Below are 20,335 nucleotides of genomic sequence, written 5' to 3'. Positions count from 1 at the left end.
GGGCCATCGTAGCGGCTGCCATTTGCGTCCTTGCCAAGCCGTGATAGGCTATGTAAGTATCTACGTAGCCTAACATGGCAAAAGTTGTTAGGCAAGACCGCGGAGCTGCTGGCCGGGGCCGGCTGCAGCCGGACTTCTGGCCGCAGCCAATCTGTGGCTGCAAATGGCAGCCGCTATGCCAGCCGCCATTTGCATCCCTGCCAAGCTGTGATAGGCTACATAAGTATCTACGTAGCCTATCACGGCAAAAGGCAGAGACGCAAATGGCTTAGCGGCCGCCATTTGAGTCCCTATTTGCGTTGCCCTATTTGCTATTTGCGTTGCCCTTATTTTTGCCGTAGTCTACGTAAACATTTACGTAGACTACAGCGACTAAATAAGGAACGCGAATGGCGGCTCCTTATGGGGGCCGCCATTAGCGTACGCGCTTTTTTTTTTTTTTTTAAGTCACCCGTGATAGGCTACGTGACGATTTACGTAGCCTATCACGGCTGACTTTGCAGATCTAGCCGTGATAGGCTACGTGAATCGTCACGTAGCCTATCAGGGGGCTTTTTTTTTTTTTTTTTAACTTTCGCGTTCGCGGCCGGGCGAAGTGGGAAGCCTCCTCCCCGGCCTGAATTTCGGCCGGGGCGAGGTGAGAAGCCTCCCCCCCGGCCTGAACTTCGCGGGGGGACCAGCGAAGCGCCTCCCCCCCACCGCGAACGTCCTTCGAGGACAGGTAAGTGACTTTCGTCCACCCCTAGATTTTGACACAGATGTTTCTTGAAGAAACTTTCTTCTGACTGTTTTACCTTCTTTAATTTTTGAATTCCTATGAACCAGCATTGGCCCTATCATTTCTTTCACTGATATATTGTTACACTAAAGGATCATTCTGCTTTTATTTATTTTTAAGAGAGATCTTTCACCTGTAGTTCAATATAGAACAATATGTTCTGCCACATCTGAGAGCCAGTGTGGTGTAATGGCAAGAGTGTTGGACTAGGAGCTGGGAGATCCGGGTTCTAGTCCCCACTCAGCCATGGAAGCTCACTGGGTGACTTTGGGCCAGTCATAGACTCTTAGCCCAACCCACCTCACAGGGTTGTTGTTGTGAGGATAAAATGGAGAGGAGGAGGATAATGGAAGCCGCCTTGGGTTCCTTGCAAGAGGAAAAAAGGCAGGATATAAATGCAATCAATCAATCAATCAATCAATCAATCTCTACCATCTCATCTGCTGCATGCATAGAGCAGTTCCAAATTCTAGCCTACGGTTGTGAATCTTCACAAACTTAGGGCACAATCCTATGGCCACTAGGCAGTGGCTAGAAAGCTATAGGATTTTTCATTTTGTGGGAACCGAGCTTGGAGCCAGAACTCCAAGTTCAAGTTCCCAGAAAACCGCCTCTGTGCCCCCCCCGCCACCTCACAGGTGGCGCAATTCATCCCTGGCTCTGTGCTCAGAAGAGCAGTGCAGAGTGGCCAAAAAGGGGGAGTTCCTAGAGTGGGAAGGAGACAGTGGAAGTGCCAGTATGATGCTTCCTATGCACTGTCTGGCCTCCCCACCCTGTTCTGAGCCACCCCAGCTAGACAGCCGAAATTGTCCATCTAGTCATAAATGGTGGTTCCACATGGACCTATGGCCCAGTTGGAGTCCACCAGGAAGACAGCCTTCAACATAGTGGCCCCCTTCCTGTGGAATACCCTGCCTTTGGAGGTCAGGCCAACGTTGTGTTGCTTTCGGCACCTCCTGAAGGCATTGTTATTTCGAGAGGCTTTCCCCGAGTGACCAGCCATGGTTTATTATGTTCAGGATCTGTTCTTTTAAAATGTTTTAACTGCTTTAATTATGGGGTTTATTCTTTTATCTGGCTCTTTGCCACTCTGAGATCTTTGATGTGGAGTAGTATATAAATATTGTAAATAAATAAGTAAGTAAGTAAGTAAGTAAGTAAGTAAGTAAGTAAAATGCAGGGTGGCCAGAGTGTGGAGGAAAAGATCCTCTCTGTGCTCTGCCTGCCTGCATTGGATAAGAACACAAGAACAGAAGAAAAGCCCTGCTGGATCAGACCAAGGGTCCATCTAGTCCAGCATTCTGTTCACACAGTGGTCAACCAGCTGCCGATAGTTGGTCACCGCCGAGTTCAGAGGCAGCCGACTATCCCCATAGGATTGCATTCTCCAGTTATTGATTTTATTCCAGGCAAACATTTTTTAAAAGAGATCTTTCACCTGTAGTTCGATAAGGAACAGTCCATTCTACCACATCCCTACCACCTCATCTGCTGCATGTGTAGATCAGATCTAAGTTCTAGCCTAAGGCTGTGAATCTTCACAAACTTAGCCTAGTAGTTTGTGAACCTGGCAAGTAGACAGAATTTGCAAAAAGTAAACTGGTGTCGAAAGGTCCAATGTTATGCACATAGCTCCAGCCTCCAGCTGTCATCACTTGGTGTGCTATATTGTGTGAAGAGGACCAGACACTTGCTATTTTCGATGGCTGAAATGATGCCAACCAAGAGCAATTAACAGCTTGGGTGTCTGCAGAGGAAAAGCTACAGTCAGCTTAGAGCTTTGCTGGAGACAAAACAACAACAACACCCAGTCACAAATGCTTTCTGGCTCAAGGGAGGCTTCACCACATGGCTGCTAATAGGGAGGAGCTAAGCATTGCTAAATGAGTAATGCAGGGAAATAAACCCCAATCCAAACCAACAATAGCTTTGGAGGTCTCCAGCTGCAAATAATTTACACATTCAATATGAGCACAGCCTGAGTTTTTATGGATCCAGAACTAAGTGCCTTTGGGCAACGTCCTACATCTAGTGTGCCATAGGCATTATAAAAAAGACTAGGATTGCTTTTTGTGACTCATTATCCACAAGACTTCTGACTACAATTCTGACAAGTAGGAGAGAGAATAGGAATGTGTGTGTGTGTGAAGATGGTGCCTTAGGGGGAGAGACTCCCAAACAAAGAAGAAACAATTGTGAAATATCTGTATTAGCACAAGTAAAAAATAAAACAAAACCCACAACTAATCACGAAAACTTTTGATGTCATCAAAACTCTTCATCAGGGTGGATGTTAAGTGAAAAACAAAACCAGGGAGAGAGAACATTATTTGTCTGGGCTAGATATCTTCTTCCAGGTGACTTTCTAGTGGGTCCAAATAAAGATATGATTTCACTGTTTCTGTTGGATGTTTTCTAATAGATCAGCACAGCTGATTGCCATTTCTGACTGTCAGACACCCTCAGAAGGATGTACTGAGGGATGCAAATTCTAGTGTGATTATCAGCGAATGAATGATACATAAAGGTAGTGGGTTTTTTTTTTCTGGAGAAAAAGGTACTGAAGCTCTTGGATTACACTTCCTCAGGAGTAGATGGGGATGAAATTGCAACAAAGAGCATTACAACAGTGGACAAACACTATATATAACTCACCCATTTAGTAGGTTATAAGATGTTCCAAATCTGCATCATATTTTCATTGGCTTTGTTCTTTGCTTTGTGTAGCTGCTGCAGAATGCTGTCAGTGAAGTAGCCATGATTGGACATACTTTGTTGAGTCAAACTGAGTAAGAGAGGGCCCAACAATTCTGATGAACAGCAGTGCCAGGGCAGTGTTAATCAATATAGAAGATCTTGAAGGAGTCAAGATGAGATTAATCTGTGAAAAGCCCCTTTCACAATCAGATGAAGATACAGGTATGATGTCAAGTGGTGTTTTCAATGGCAATAATTCTTTTGGGAATTTTTTCTCAACCAGGTATTCTTGAAATCCACAAATAATTTGTCTCTCATTCAGTTGAAGTCTTCTGGACATATTTCAAACTTCTTTCAATCTACATCTTCTGGCCACTGTTTGTTGTTGTTCAGTCGTTCAGTCGTGTCCGACTCTTCGTGACCCCATGGACCATAGCACGCCAGCCCTTCCTGTCCTGCGCTCTCTCCCGGAGCGTGCTCAAGTCGGCCACTGTTTAGGATCTAGTATTTGGGCCCATTTGAGTAAATCAGCTTCTTCATCATCCAGCAGTCTCTTTGCAATAGATACCTTCAGATTTTCATAGAAGGCCTCTGGACAGATTGGAGGACCATTTTTAGATTGTTTCTGTGGATGGTAATGCCTTTGAAGATGAGAGTTTCTGACACATAGACGGCATTTTCCTAATATTGTCCATGACACCCCTTTCTGTCTTCAAATATTGTAATAATATTTTTTATGTTTTTACTGACTTTGTATGAATCCATGTCATGTTCTTGTAAGTCTAGGCTTAGTTCTGACAGTTCTTTAAGGGCATCACATATCCGTCCTAAGTCCAGTAGAAATTCAACTGAAGTTATCTTCTTTTGTAAACCCTTGTACATGGATCTCTCTTTTCTGTCTCTGTTGCAATCATTTTTAGCTTCAACAAAATGAAGCACCAAGGTTTCATAATCTTTCCACATGGCAGACACTGATCTGAAACTGGAAGCTACCCACCTTGTGCTTAGTATTCTTCCAATCATTAATAATTTTAGCTCAAGCATCTTTATACATACATATAGATCTCTACTATTTTTTGGTGAAGCGTGGTACAAAATATACAATTTGTCAATGAAGGATTTGAATCGATCGATTCCAGAGACAGCATGTACAGCATCACTGATAATTCCAGTCTATGGTTGACACAGTGCCACACAATAACAGAGGGAAATCTATCTTTTAAAAATGTCTTAACTCCACAACCATTTCCTAACGTCACAGCTGCACCATAGCAATGAACAGAAACCAAATGTTCATGCAGATACTCTTCTGTCATTCCTAAAGAATGGAGATGTTGGAGTAATGAGCTGAAAATTCCTCTTCCTGTGAAATTATCTAGTTCTATCAAGTCAAGAAACATACTTATGGGGTACTTATTGCACATTCTGGGACAATAACTTGTACATACAAATTCAATGTAGATTTTTTAACTGGTGGTAGTTGATTCATCAATGACTAAGGAGATCCTGCTGTTAGATTTTACAATTCTTTTGATCAAGTTATTTCTCATTTCACCAGCTGTGTGATTGACAATGCTGCTGCAGGCATTAGTGGAGTGAAGCATATGGCCCATGTCGATACCATCCCGTTCTTGCAAGTTAATTTCATCTTCAAAATTATTAAAAAAAAAAAATTTAAAACCACTTTATACTCTGTGTGAAATACCTTAACTGTGACATCCTTTTCACAAGATATGGATTTCATAATACTTTCTCCAGAGTTCCCATCTGAACTTCTTCCACTAACTTAACAGCAGTTTTATGACATGAACATTCTTTATGGTCAAATAATTTCTTTCTGAAAAATAGCAATTGGTGTTTTTGCCTTTCACCATAGGCAGAGATTTCATAATTTGCCCTCTCCTTAGATATTTTCGTCCCCATTTTCTTTCAACTCCAAGTGTTCCAACATTTTGGCACTGAATGCAACCATGGTTTTCATTTTGTGCAGATAACCAGTCATACTTTTGGCAGAAAGAGTTTATTTGTTCAGATGTCCAACTGCTGGGCCGGTTTGTACCTATATTCCTCTCCTCAGCACAGGAAGACATAGGTGCCATTGGAGTTTGATTTGATTCCACTGTTTCAGTTTCTTCACATAATTTATGTTCTTTGGGCATAGGAGGTGAAAAATAATTTGTGATTTTTTGGTCATATTACCTGTCATCACAGTTTCGGCACAAAGAAATGCCCCAAATCACATGAGGCAAAGCAGCCAGATTCTGAGGAAAGGCCTTGGTTCCATCTGCCTGGAGGTTTGCTGCTGCCAAACTGCCCCTCTGCTGCAGGCCCTATTTAGGAGAGCAGGGCAGTATAAAACATATCTTACTTAACACTAGAAAAAAAAAGGTGCCAGAACTCAGCTCCAGCAAGTAATTAATAGAAGTAAAGGTGCCGGAACTCAGTTCCAGTGAATTCTGCCAGAAACAAAGCACTGGGTAAAGGTACAGTTCCAAACACATTATCTGTATTTATTCCATGGCAGAGAGCCACTGCATGATGCCGCATGTGGCTCAGCTCAAATTATGGATTGATGGATCACAAAGGAGGCACGGGTTCACAAACTCCACCCTCCCACTCCCCTTTTCCTTGCAGCATCACTTTCTGTTTGAGGGGGCCCCTGGCAAAGTGCCCTCTGCTCCCATCTCAGTGGTCCCCCTACTGTGCATCCTATCTACCTGGGTTCAAGGTTCCCAGCGATGTCAGTAGCAGTTGCCCTTACTGGAAGGGTGAGGCAGAGTCAAAACTGATGAAGCAGAGTCATGTCCAGATATCTTCCGCTTAGCTGTGGTTTGAACTTTGATCTGGTGTTCCTAGAGGGGACCAAAGAACAGAATCGGTTAAGTAAATCGGTTAAGTAAAGGTGCTCCACACCTCCCCCCCGGTGAGGATTCCAGGGGGAGGGACGGAGCGCCACCCCCCCAGCGGAACCCGGCAGAGCGAGGTAAGGGCAATTTCGTACATCCCTAGCAATGCCTTTGACAAAGCATTGCTCTGAGGAATTGGGAAATTAAAATGCCAGCCCCAGTACTGGGACTTTTTAAAAGGGGGACCCAGGGCTGGCTTGAGAGGCTGAGCCTGCTAGGGCACTGGGGTCAGTGGCGCTCCCCCCAAAGGCCTTATTACATCTGTATTAAAGAATTGATGGAAGTCCTGTTTGTATCCACCTTTTTGTCAGTGAATACTCTTTTGGAGAAAATTCTTTGATGAACTGTATGTTGGCAAAGAAGATGGGCAAGCATCTCACCGTTGCATAAATAGAAGTTCGAACAAATTGTGGCTGCGATATGTGTATTTTGCACAAATTGCAGCTGCAATTTGCTCAAATTATGCAAAATGTGGCTGAAAATTGCACAAATCACCAAATTGCATTTGCAATTTGTGCAAATTTCTATTTCGGCATTAAAAAAAAACAAAAAACAAAGAAAACAAAACAGAAAAAGTTCCTGGATTTTGGGAAAAACCCATGGCTCAGCTCACAAATGCAAGCTAAGTCGGAGGCACCACAGAAATCCATCAAGTCCCCCAAGGGCTGGATTTCCTGGTGATAGACATCCTGATTACAGATGGTTCACTTTATTATTTCTACTTTAAAAATATACTATTTATTTATTTATTTATTTATTTATTTCTATACCGCCCAATAGCCGAAGCTCTCTGGGCGGTTCACAAAAACTAAAACCAAACAGCACACAATAAAACAATTTAAAATATATAGAACATTAAAACCACAATATAACAATACAACCACAATAAAACCTAGCAGCAGTACAGGAGTTTAAAATACAGATTTAAAACAGCAAAGATAAAAATTTAGAAAGCTAAAATGCCTGGGAAAATAAAAAGGTCTTCACCTGGCGCTGAAAGGAGTACAATGTAGGTGCCAGGCGAACCTCACTAGGGAGCTCATTCCAGAGCCGGGGTGCCACAACAGAAAAAGCCCTCCTCCTAGTAGCCACCCGCCTCACTTCCTTTGGCAGGGGCTCACGGAGAAGGGCTGCTGATGATGATCTTAAGGTCCGGGCAGGCACATATGGGAGGAGGCGATCCTTCAGGTAACCTGGCCCCAAGCCGTTAAGGGCTTTGAATGTTAACACCAGCACTTTGAATCGGGCCCGGAAATGGACCGGCAGCCAGTGCAGCTGGAAAAGTACTGGCGTAATATGAGCTCGCAGGCCAGTCCCTGTTAACAATCTTGCTGCCCTATTTTGGACCAGCTGAAGTTTCCGGACCGTTTTCAAAGGCAGCCCCACGTATAACGCATTGCAGTAATCCAGACGAGAAGTTATCAGAGCATGGATAACTGTAGCTAGGCTATCTCTGTCCAGATAAGGGCGTAGTTGGTATACCAGCCTAAGCTGATAAAAAGTGCTCCGTGCCACTGAGTTCACCTGTGCCTCAAGTGACAGTTCTGGATCCAAGAGCACCCCCAAACTACGAACCTGATCCTTTAGGGGGAGTGCAACCCCCTCCAGAACAGGTTGATTATCACCTAGCCGGGCAGACGAACCACCCACTAACAGTACCTCCGTCTTGTCTGGATTGAGTTTCAGTTTATTGGCCCTCATCCAGTCCATTACCGTGCCCAGGCACTGGTTCAGAACAGCCACTGCCTCACCTGGTTTTGATGAGAAAGAGAGGTAGAGCTGGGTGTCATCCGCATATTGATGGCACCTCAGCCCACACCTCCGGATAACCTCCCCCAGCGGTTTCATGTAGATGTTAAACAGCATGGGGGATAGAATAGAGCCCTGTGGAACCCCATGGCACAATTGCCATGGCACAGAGCAATAATCCCCCAGCACCACCTTCTGGAATCGGCCATCCAAGTAGGAGCGGAACCACTGTAGTGCAGTGCCTCCAACTCCCAACCCAGACAACCTATCCAGAAGGATACCATGGTCGATGGTATCGAAAGCCGCTGAGAGGTCCAGGAGAATCAACAGGGTCGCACTCCCCCTGTCCCTCTCCCGGCAGAGGTCATCCCACAGGGCGACCAAGGCAGTTTCCGTTCCAAAACCAGGCCTGAAGCCCGATTGAAATGGATCTAGATAATCCGTTTCATTCAAGAGTGCCTGGAGCTGTCCTACAACCACCCGCTCAAGCACCTTGCCCAGGAAGGGGAAGTACTATCCATTTTTACAACAAAATGGTGGTTATTCCTAAGTAGATGTGTAGCATCAGGGCAGCAGAAGCAAGCTCCATTTTATTCCTGAGGGTGCTATGATTTAAGTGAGTTTAAAATGTGAAACCACACATGCTCAGATTCTTTCTGTCTGTCTGTCCGTCTGTCCATCTGTCTGTCTGTTTAAAATCAATGTTGGAAAAGAGGTTCTTGTTTTGTTTTTATTCTAGCATATCAAGAACGTCTGGGGGCCGCGGTGGCTTAGTGGTTAAGACGCTGAACTGCAGACCGGAAGGTCGGCAGGACAGCAGTTCGAGACCCGAGTGCTGCGTGACAGAGTGAGCTCCCATCTTCAGTCCCAGCTTCTGCCAACCTAGCAGTTCGAAAGCAAGAAATTGCAAGTAGATAAGTAGGTACTGCCTCAGCAGGAAATGTAACAGCGTTCCGTGCATCTCGGTGTTCAGTCATGCCGGCCACATGACCACGGAAGCATCTTCAGACAGCGCTGGCTCTTCGGCTTAGAAATGGAGATGAGCACCACACCCTAGAGCCGGACACGACTGGTTGGGGACACCTTTACCTTTTTTTAAAAAATCAAGAATGTAGAAGCAGTGTAAATCATGGAATGGTTGTGCCAGTGGGGAGAGAAGAGAAATGTTAGTTGTGTGCTTCACAACTGAAACAGTACACATTCGGGTGTCTAAAGCTCCCCACACGGTAAGACAATTACAGGCACAATCCTATGTTTATTTAGACAGAAATAAGTCCTACAACTTCCAGCATTACTCAGCCAGCCATGCTGCCTGGGGAATTCTGGGAGTTGTAGGACTTTCTTCCTGTCTAAACATGCATAGGATTGTGCCTTACATCCAGAGTCTAAAATTAACTATCTGTACTATTGCAAACATGGCATGAGGGGATTATTCTTCTCTCATTGTTGATCTCCAGCAACTAGAGATGGACAGATCTTTCGGTTTCAGTTTCTCTCAGTCCCCATTTTCACAATCTTAAGTTCAGTACATCTCAAACATTAAGATTTTTTTTAAAAAAGGTTTGAATGAAAATTCATAAGCATTTTTGTGGACATTTATTTCTCCTAATGCATGCATTTTGGGTAGGCATCTTGCCTAATATACACATTTTTTTGAAAGCAGTTTTTCTGATTGAATCCATTTTGAATGTTATTTCCCTTAATACAGACACTTTTTCTGCATTTGTTTGATCGGAGAACTCCATAACAAAAGTCGGAGAAGTGCGAATTTCAAAAGATAACTTGAGTGTTGATTGGAACAGTGGTTTGAAAACATGAAATTGGTTAAATTCACATTAAAATGCGAAATTAGGTAAATTCACATTAAAATGCAAACTGATCTATTTTCTCCCCCACCCCCGCCAGCAACTGCTATGATTCAGAAGCACGCTGCCTCTGAACATGCAGTTTCCATTTAACCATCACAGTGCATAGCCATTGAGAGGGTTATACAGCATGGTGGTTCAATCAACAGAGAGCTCCACAGTGAGAGAGGGCTTATTACAGCCAATTATAGGGCAATTGAGAAGATCTGACTGCATGCATACAGCTAGTATGTGGAAGCTGCTTCCCACGCCCAGGGTGCATGCATAGTTCCAGGCCCTGCCTGTGGCTCCAGGGTCTGCATATTTGGCACACGGTCTGAAAAGAGGAGTCCACCTGTGTACAGTTCATAGAATCATAGAATAGTAGGGTTGGAAGGGGCCTACATTGAGTCCAACCCACTGCTCAATGCAGGAATCTAAGTCAAAGCATCCCTCACAGATGGCTGTCCAGCCTCACCTTGAATGCCTCCAGTGTGGGAGAGCCCACCACCTCCCTAGGGAATTGGTTCCATTGTCGTATTGCTCTCACAGTCAGGACATTTTTCCTGATGTTCAGCTGGAGTCTGGCTTCCTGTCACTTGAGCCCATTATTCCATGTCTTGCGCTCTGGGATGATCGAGAAGAGATCCTGACCTTCCTCTCTGTGACAACCTTTCAAGTACTTGAAGAGTGCTATCATATCTCCCCTCAGTCTTCTCTTCTCAAGGCTAAACATGCCCAGTTCTTTCAGTCTCTCCTCACAGGGCTTTGTTTCCAGTCCCCTGATCATCTTCGTTGCCCTCCTCTGAATCCTCCTCAGCTTGTCTGGATCCTTCTTAAAGTGTGGTGCCCAAAACTGGACACAGTACTCCAGATGAGGCCTAACCAGTGCTGAGTAGAGGGAAACTAGTACTTCCCAGGATTTGGAAGCTATGCTTCTATTAATGCAGCCCAAAAGATCATTTGCCTTTTTTGCAGCTGTATCACATTGTTGGCTCCTATTCAGCTTGTGATCTACAACAATTCCAAGATCCTTCTTGCTTGGAGTGTTATTGAGCCACGTATCCCCCATCTTGTGACTGTGCATTTAGTTTCCTTTTCCTGGGTGCAGAACATGGCATTTATCCCTATTCAGTGTCATTCTGTTGCTTTCTGCCCAGCACTCCAACCTATCAAGATCACTTTGTATTTTGTTTCTGTCCAAAGTGATGACCCCTTGAAGGCCACCCATTTAGGTAAATGGGGTAGTTACAGAAAAGAATGAGCAGCCACATCTTTTCCATAACCATCCCAAATATGTAAATGGGGGCTTAAAGGGACCATGTCCATAACAATACAGGTGTTTATGCTTATAATGTTGCTGATATGGCCCCTTTAAGGCCCCCTTTAATGATCCTCATCCTGCTGCCTCCTGGTCAGCAACCACACTTTCCTGTGTGGGTGCCCAGCAGAGAGAAGTGTGGCTGCTTGGTGGAGGCAGGATGGGAACTGCAAGAGAGGTGCCACGATGCTTCCTGCTGCCTCTGCAAGCCTGCAAAGAGCCGCCATTGTGTGCACAATGGCGGCTCACTGGGGAAGTGGGCACCAGCTTGACAGACACCCACAGACTTCTGGGTGGCTCGCACCCTGGCACGAACAGGGACGGGTGGCTGGTGGGGGTCTGACGAGCGGAGGGTGAGGCAGCAGTGGGTGAGTTCATCCATCCTTGTACTCTACTTACACCAGCCCAATACTTCAATTAAAGCCCATGGGAAAATGTTATGGGGACTCATCCTATGGACCCATTTTGGATCAGGAAGTAGGGGCAGCTGGGGTGGCTACATAGTGATGGAGAGATGTGTGAAGGGCAGAAGAAGAAACAAACACAGCACCCTTGGCCACCTCTCCGTAATAATGTAAGCTCAGAAAGACCACCAAAATACATTCACAAGGCATTGTAAAGTGCCCTGAAAACAAGGCAGAGAAACAATAGCCACAGACTCAAGGTGGAGCTGGAAAGGGTTTATTGTGTGGAAAATTTTATTTATAAAAAAATGGCCACTGCGATGCTCAACAAGGCCACTGGGGTGAGTGCTGGCTAGTTGCGGAGCATGGGCAAGGGGCAAGCAGGGGCTTGGTGAGTGGGGCTCGGGGGTGTGGGCAGGGGTGGTTCCGCCAGATTCCTGGACTGAATTGGGTTCCCGCTCCAACCCTACCCACATGTGCATGCACCTACATCCCTAGCAACATTCACCAGTTTTGTCCTAAACCATTCTCCTCTTCCCCACCACATTACCACAGGTGGGGTGGTCAACAGCAACTGGCATCCTTGGATAGGTGCCAGGTTCTCAACACCTGTCAGGGCCTGCCATTGATGCCTGTACACCTAGGGATGTCAGAGAATTCCATGACAGATCTCGGTGAGGCCGAATGCCAGTGCATTCGGCCCCCCAAAATCCGTTGCGGAATGAAGTCCCTGCCCCCCCAACCCATGAAAGGCACCTGGAACGAAGTCCCCACTGCCCCCAACCCACAAAAGTCGCATGAAACAGAGCACTTACCTACTCCCGTCCGCGCTGCTTTGCGAATGGCGGCCATCCTGCGGCCGCCATTCTCTTCCTCCTCTTCATAGCCATGATAGGCTATGTAAATACTTACATAGCCTATCACGGCTAACGCAGGGATGCCATTTGTGTCCCTGCGGAGACCGTGATAGGCTATGTAAGTATTTACATAGCTTATCACGGCGGGGGGGGGGGACCCAGTGTACGCAAATGGCGGCTACCGCCATTTGCGTACGCTGGGTTTTTCCCCCCTGCCATGATAGGCTATGTAAATATTTACATAGCCTATCACGGCTCAATACAGGGACACAAATGGTGGTGGCTACAACAGCCACCATTTGTGTCCCTGCAGGGCTGCCCAGCGGCCGGATGTCCGGCTGCAGGCAGCCGGAGCTGGCTGGCAGCTCCGCAGCTTGGCTGTGGAGCAGAGCTGGCCAGGCAAGATTCTGGGGGGAGGGACGGAGCGCCTCTCCCCCATTGAGGATTCTGGGGGGAGGGACGGAGCACCTCCCCCCACCGTGGATTGCCCAGTGTGGAGCCAGGTAGGTGTTTCGTACATCCCTATGTACACCACCTGCATTCATTTTTGGCAGCCCAGTGCTCTGAGCAGCCCTGGTGGCTGAGTCTAGCAGCCATTTAATTTCAGACAATGCTTGACACTGTCATTCTGCAGCATTGTGGGAAATTAAAATGGCAGCCCTCAACACTTGCTGCTGCTGCTACCAGCTGCCAGGGAAACCTGTCAAGGCATATCAATGGAGGATGGGGTTTACCCAGGGCTCCCTCAAACTTGGAACTGGCCCTGGGAACAGGTTTGCTGCAACTAGGGACATATGAAAGTGACTTACCTATGGCCTCACTGGAATCCGTGGCAGAATTCTCTGCCATCCCTAGCTGAAACCAGAACATTTTGCTAGCCAGACAAGACATCTCTTTGAAAGCAGATGCAGACCAGAAAGATCTGCCCAAACACACAACATCTGAGCCTGAAGATTTCTGGGTAGAAAAACTTGGTTCTGATATTGGAGAGAGAAGCCAGTCCAACAAAAATGTACCATGTGCTTTTTATCAGTGTGGTTCTAGAGTACACTGGAGAATCCATATTTTGCCTACTGTGAGGAAATGAGATGTATCCATTGTTTACAAAATGGAAAGTGCCAAACCTGCTGGCATGAGGACTTGCATCAACTGATGTGTTTATCCTAGCTGGGACCCTGGTGCAATGAATCGAGGTCAAAACATAAGGCAAACATTTTTGCATTGGTTTTCAAAGCTTCTATGCCGGCCTGTGATCATTCCAGCTTACAATCTTACACTCCCAGATGTGTCCCTGAAGTGAAGGAAAGAAGTGATTAAAAACGAAGAAAAGAAAAAGGGAGAGTCATGCAGGGGGATATTCATGGGGTTACTTGGGACCTTGTTAAGAAATTGTGTATTTATTGTATAGGTCTAGAAGGGATTGAAAGATAGTTGCCCTTAGCATTAATACATTTAGTTTTGATGAATTCAAGGCCAGTCAAATGGCAGGTTTCCAAAAGGGCATTTGGAAGGGGCATGAGCTCAGTGGCAGAGAACGTGCCTTACATGCAAAAAGCATCAGGACGACTCCACAATTAATGCTTCCAAGGAAGCAAGGCTGGGGAAGATAGCTCTCTCTGCCCAAGACTAGGGTGAGCCACGGTTAGCCATATTGGCAACCCAGGATGAAATGGACCAAATTAAATGAACTCTGTCCCTCAGATCTTGACACAGTATCTAGAAGCATGCTTCCGGAGAAGCCGACATTAAAAATTCAGCCACTCTTGGCCAAACATATAGATTTCTATTCAGGCAGCCAGAGCCTGTTCTCCACTTTTTGGTTACTTCTACCCTTTCAAAGTCATTTACACCCATGGTGAATGTTGGGCTTGCTACAACACCCCCCCTCCCCCAACACACACACACATACACACACACACACACACACTCACCATCTTCTGCTGTATCAACTAAATATGTATTAGCCCAATCTCAAACCTGAGCAATTCTTACTGAATTCAGATAATATGGCACCTAGTCACCCAGCTATAGTCAAGGGTTCCTGTAGCTTGATCTGCCATGCATGAAAGGGGAAAATTTAACAAGTGCAACTTGTCATGCCGCAGCCTTCCAGGACTAGGAGGAACATTCCACAGTTCCTCCAGCTGTACAGCTATGGTGCAAGAGCCCTCAACACCTGTTGCTTCTGGCCAGCTTGAGAAGGAAACTCATAGATGGATACACCCCTCCTTTTCTATTAGGATCACAGAATACATGAAGCAGGACCCCCCCCCCCCGCCAATATATGAAGGATTTAAAACCTCATTGAAATTGGAGCCACCGGCCTCCACTGCCTCAGGCTCAGGGACAAAATATGGCTTTCTGGCATTCCATAGAAGGCCATGCTTGCTTCTCCTAGCCCCTCCCCCTTCCCCCAATCACTCATCATTGGGTGGTTTCCTGGCTTTTGTGCCATGGGTTTTTCCCATTCTGAAAAGTTGAAATGCCTCTCCTAAGGGTTAGTTGCTGGGAGCAAGAACATAAGAACATAAAAAGAGCCCTGCTGGATCAGACCAAGGGTCCATCTAGTCCAGCATTCTGTTCGCATGGTGGCCAACCAGTTGCCCACAGGAAACCACAAGCAGGACACGAGTGCAACAGCACCCTCCTGCCCATGTTCCCCAGCAACTGGTGTACAAAGTCATACTGCCTCTGGTACTGGAGGTAGCACATAGCCATCAAGGCTAGTAGCCATTGAAAGCCTTCTCCATCAGGAACTTGTCCACCCCTCTTTTAAAGCCATCTAAATTAGTGGCTCACTAGGGAAGATGGGCAGCTCCACAGCTTCATTGGGTACTTGTTGGCCTGTGACAAAGCTTGCACAGCACTGGGAGCAGGGACAGGTGGTGACAGCGGCTTGACAAGTGCCCAATGAAGCTGGGCGCAGGCGAGTCCATCCATCCCTAATGCTAAGGGAAATATGCAAAATGCAATGCACCACTGAAACTTCTGCAAATTGTGGTGGACTTTATTGGTGGACTTTCCCAAGCAGCGGGGGGGGGGGGAATCTGAATCTATCAAAGAGCAAATGACAAAGTGAAGGACACCCGGCAATCTGCAAAACACAGACAAATGGGTTTAACAAAATCCATTCATCCCTAATCACAGCCTCCCCCCTACCTGGTGCTCTCCATATGTGGGTGGGGATGATGAGGCTTGTAATACAACATATCTGGAAGGCACCATCATGTTGGGGAAGGCTGATGCATAGAATATACCAACTCACGCAAAGGAATGGAATAATGGGGTTGTGCTTAATTTCTCAGTAGCGAATTGCCTAGCCTGTCTATCAAATTGGAAACTCAGGAAGACTTGTCCATGTACTCTTTTTTATTTTTAATTCTCATGTTTCAGATGAAAGCTGGGGCTTTCAAAGCAAATGCTGTGATGTGCCCTCATCAAATTATTTCCCAATTCCTGCTATTAGTCTAAATATAATATTGCTACATGAAGTCAATATTGTTTTGAAAGCAATCTGCCATTTAATGATCTGCAGTCTAGATTTTAAATTCTGTAGTTCATACTGAACCAGGAATTGACTGCTAGGGAAGGTCACACTTGAAAAATACTGGATTGTAGCACTGTACCAAAATCTGTGAAAGGGCCAGTGGTGGCTGGTGACTCCAGTTTTGGAGGGCAGTGAGTCCATTCTGGATTTTAGTTTCAACCAGCCAACATTCTAAAGGTGCTGAACCTTATCCCCAAAATGGATTCAGTGCCCTGGATAGCGCATTTAGAGTTTTGGCTGGTTGTAGCTAAAACCCAGAATGGAATCACTGCCCCTTTGGAACTGGAGTCACCAGCCACCACTGGAAAGTCTTCTGTTTTTCTGCCTTATTCTCAGGAGTGTAGGGATGGGTGAATGAGTGAGGTTTTAGCTTCTCAAGATTCTCTGAACATCAGCTCACACCTTGTCTTGTGTTCAGTTTATGTTAGCATTTGCCATTGCTGCTCATTTTGTGAAAATAGGAAAATTGTGCAGAAAGAACAGCTAGCAAATGTGAAAGCTGAGTAAAAATTGTCAAATTTGTGCAAATTTCTAAAGTTGTGCCAATTTCTCCTATAGACTAAAGTGGGGCTGATTTTAACTTTTGTGCAAATTTTGAAATTTGCACAAATCAAATGGGGGAAAGTTGTGCAAATCAAATGTGAGCACATGTTCTGTCATTTGCAAACATTTTTGGTGGATGTGTTCTCATGCTCACATTCAGAGTTGCAAGCAGGGCATGCTTCCATGTTTTATGAGCAGAAACAAACTTCTTGTACATCCCTAATGAGAGGTGGCCTGGTGTGTTATGTGTGTTTTCCCCTTTCTATTTCCCTCTGTTGCACAAATCTCCATCATCCTGCAACCTCCCTGGATACCCATGGTTCCTTATCTGAAAAAGACCCATGGAATGAGTTATCTCATGATGTCTTCCCCTGGACTTGAACTGAACCATGGGAAGCTGCACACACCCCAGATTGTAAAATGAAAGACAGGGTGCGAACTCACATCCCTTAGCCACCTTGCGAATAAGGTCAGTACAAGAACCCCACATCCTACCAATGAGAATTTCAGTAAAATTTTCTTCTCATTTGAATCCCCCCCCTTGAAAGTAAATTCTTTTCTATCAGATTGAATGAAAATGGTAAAAAAAAGAAAAGAGGAAGACCATTTCATGCTTTGACCAGATTGGTCTGTGTCTCTGTGTGTGTGTGTGTGTGTGTGTGTTGGGAGGCATTTGAAGGAAATCTCTCCAACTTTGTCAGAATTTTCTTTAACTTCACTTTATTTCCAAACATTCATTTCAATTGCAGAACATGACAAGGCATCTTCTGAGTTGTTTGTTAAGCAGTACCATGAAAACAATATTTTAGAATTCTGGACAGTCCTTTCTGGCTGTGTTGCCTTTCTCCAGTGAAGAGATGTCAGGGAGCACTCCCTCTGGTGATGGTGGGGAGATATGATTCACCACCTGTCCTGATCTACTGCCTGAGGTGAGAGATTCCTTATGGGAGGGCTGATTCTGCAAGGCAGGGAAGAATTTTAAGCCCACCGTGCTTCACTCCATTTCTTTACTATGTTATTGTCCCCAGACAATAGACAATATTATTATCTAGTAAGATGGGTACTGCCTCCAAACCAGTAGAGGATACAGCTATCATGGCTTTTAAGTACTGATAGACCCCATCCATTATTAGTTGGTTTGATCTTCCTTTTCAGAGGACCTACAGTGTGTTCCCACATGCTACACAGAAATAGTGCAGAAGCATCAAGATATATATGTAGTTGTTTGTTCCCCCACCCCAAAGAGCACTTCAGCAAAGTCTTCAAAACTCCAGTTAGAGGACCAGATACAGCACTGTTTGCATTTATACCAATAATTTATTAGTTTTTTTTTAAACTTCAACATACAGTACACAAAACTGAAGAGTGGGCTTCAGTGGCTCTTCCCTAAGATGAGCTTGTCAAACAGGAACTCTCCTATTTTAGGGGCACTCTGAGACACTTCAGGTTGGTGAGGTGGTCTCCCAGTTGCTTGATGGCCTTCACTTGCTCCTCCAGGTATTCATGCTTTAGGAAGTCACACAGCTGAGGGGATCAAAGAGCACAGAACTAAATTTTGTACATAATCTTGACTGCAACATTTAAACTAGCTTAAGGATTGGGTTACAAACACATGTACTAATATCCTTTGAACAGACTGCACCATCAGTTGCTAGGGGTTTGGTTCAATTCATGAGGAGAAGTGGGAAGATGCATTATGCCCAGATTCAAATGCCAAGTCAGCATGCAACTTTAGGGCCCACAAAAATAAACACAAAATGAACAAACCCTTGCATGAGCTCCCCCACCCCGCCGCCCAGCTTCCTTTCAAACTGCAGGTCTCATGCAAGAGCTTATATAAGCTACTTAGCTAGCCAAGATGCGTTCAGCTTCTCAAACTTTCCAGTATGAAGAAGATTTCAGAATCCTGTAGTATTACTGTAAACACACATCAGGCTCTCCCTTTTTCATCACCAGCTTGTGTAAGTCCAGCAGGACCTGGTTCACCTTCTTCTCCAGCTGCAGGGTCCTCTACAGGGCATCCAGACTGTTGCTCCACTCATCTAGCTCTGGCTTCTGTGAAAAGAATCCAGGATAAAGAATAGATGCTTTAGTGCATGCATTATACAGGAGTCCACAAAATCTAGTACAACACACATCAAGCCCAAATAGATTCTTCTCCTGCAAAGCAGCAACTCACCAATTGTCTCTACTTGCTCCTTTGAGTATTCAGACTCCAGGAATTCACACAGTTGTGGAGGCAAAACAAAAGACACCATTGCTAAATATCGCATAATATCCATCGCAAAGCTTAAGGAAAGCCTTTATGTCCATCTGTCAAGTTCTGGTTCACAAAGGAAAAGGGCATATAGCATTAATCTGCCTTAGATGCGAAGCAATATCGACAGCCATGGCTGCTGAGGTCAGGTCATTGAAGGCTAAAACAAGCCTATGCCTTTCAACTTTTAAATGCCCTGGAGACAAGCAAGGTTTAAGAAATTAGTTTTATGAGAAGAAGCAGAAGACTTGAACATGGAAAGGGGGTTTATGCAGTGAGTTACCTTTCAAATTGAATATTTTAATGTAAGCTTTGAGAATTTACTATTTAACCATGACGCACTCAGCCTCCTGATCTTGCTAATAGAAGGCAGGCTTCTCAATACTGTAACACTGAAAACATGTGATGGTCTCCTTTCTCTATTGCCAGCTTGTGCAAATCCAGCAGGGACTGGTCACCCTCCAGAGAGCCACCGTCAATAAGTGTCAACAATACTGGGCTAGATGGACCAACATCTGAACCAATATAGAGCAGCTTCCTATGTTCTTACGAATGTGTGCCCCATTTATTATACAATCCATCCTATTTTCAGCAGGAAATCAGAATTTGCTGATCCCTCAACTGGAGGATTCAGAATTTGCTGATATGGGATCCTTGAATTGGAGGATTCAGGCCTGAGGGCTAGCGCAATGACACAGCTAGATCAGCCTTCCCCAACCTGGAGCCCTCTAGATGCTTTGAACTACAGCTCCCGGAGTTCCTGATCATCATCTATGCTGGCAGGGGGTGATGGGACCTGAAACTAGAGTGTTCTAGCTGAGCAAGAGTATAGTGCTTGAACTAGAGAGATCCAAGTTCAGAACTCTTGCTGAGATGCAGGGTGGTCTTGGGAAAGTTGCCAATTCCCAGCTTAACCTTTTCTAAAGGGTAAGAGAAAATGGGGGGCAATCTCCTCCTGAGTAGGGGTGGGCAAGTTGGGGCCCTCCCATGGTCCATCACTATTGGCTATGCTGGCTCAGGCTGCTGGGACTTGTAGGGTGAAACATGTGGAAGACAAGTCACCTACCATAGCTCTAGGTGTGGTAGGAAGCAGAAGCAGCTGAGCTAACAAGAGTTGGAGCCTGAACCAACACAGCCAACAAGTGCTGTGTTGTATGAGCAAGGAATATTTATGGGCATTCAACCAGATTGCAGGGAAGCTGAAGTATAAAGAAAGGAACTGGGGTGGAGGGCGGAGGAAACATTATGCAAGGAGAGCGGGCATGGGTGGGACACAGGTGGAAGGAGCTCTGAGTGGTCATTGGCAGCTTTTTCCATACATGTGAAAGTATTCTTGCAGGCAAGGTTGCCAAGTTTCCTGGCAGAGCTCCTGTGGCTTTATCATGTATCTGACAAGCACAGTTTAGACATGCCAGCAGAGTCTATTGTAGAG

The 20,335-nt window shown here is 45.4% G+C and overlaps 1 pseudogene; it reads right to left on the bottom strand.

Annotated features, from left to right (window-relative positions):
• Positions 1-3,476: 3,476 nt before the first annotated feature.
• LOC146343604 (E3 SUMO-protein ligase KIAA1586-like) lies at positions 3,477-5,565 on the bottom strand (annotated as a pseudogene).
• Positions 5,566-20,335: the final 14,770 nt, after the last annotated feature.

The sequence above is a fragment of the Heloderma suspectum genome, chromosome 5 (genome assembly GCF_057233095.1).
Source record: "Heloderma suspectum isolate Gila_16-S chromosome 5, 16-S_ref, whole genome shotgun sequence".
NCBI classification, from domain to species: domain Eukaryota; kingdom Metazoa; phylum Chordata; class Lepidosauria; order Squamata; family Helodermatidae; genus Heloderma; species Heloderma suspectum.
This window is presented reverse-complemented; position numbering and strand designations above follow the sequence as displayed.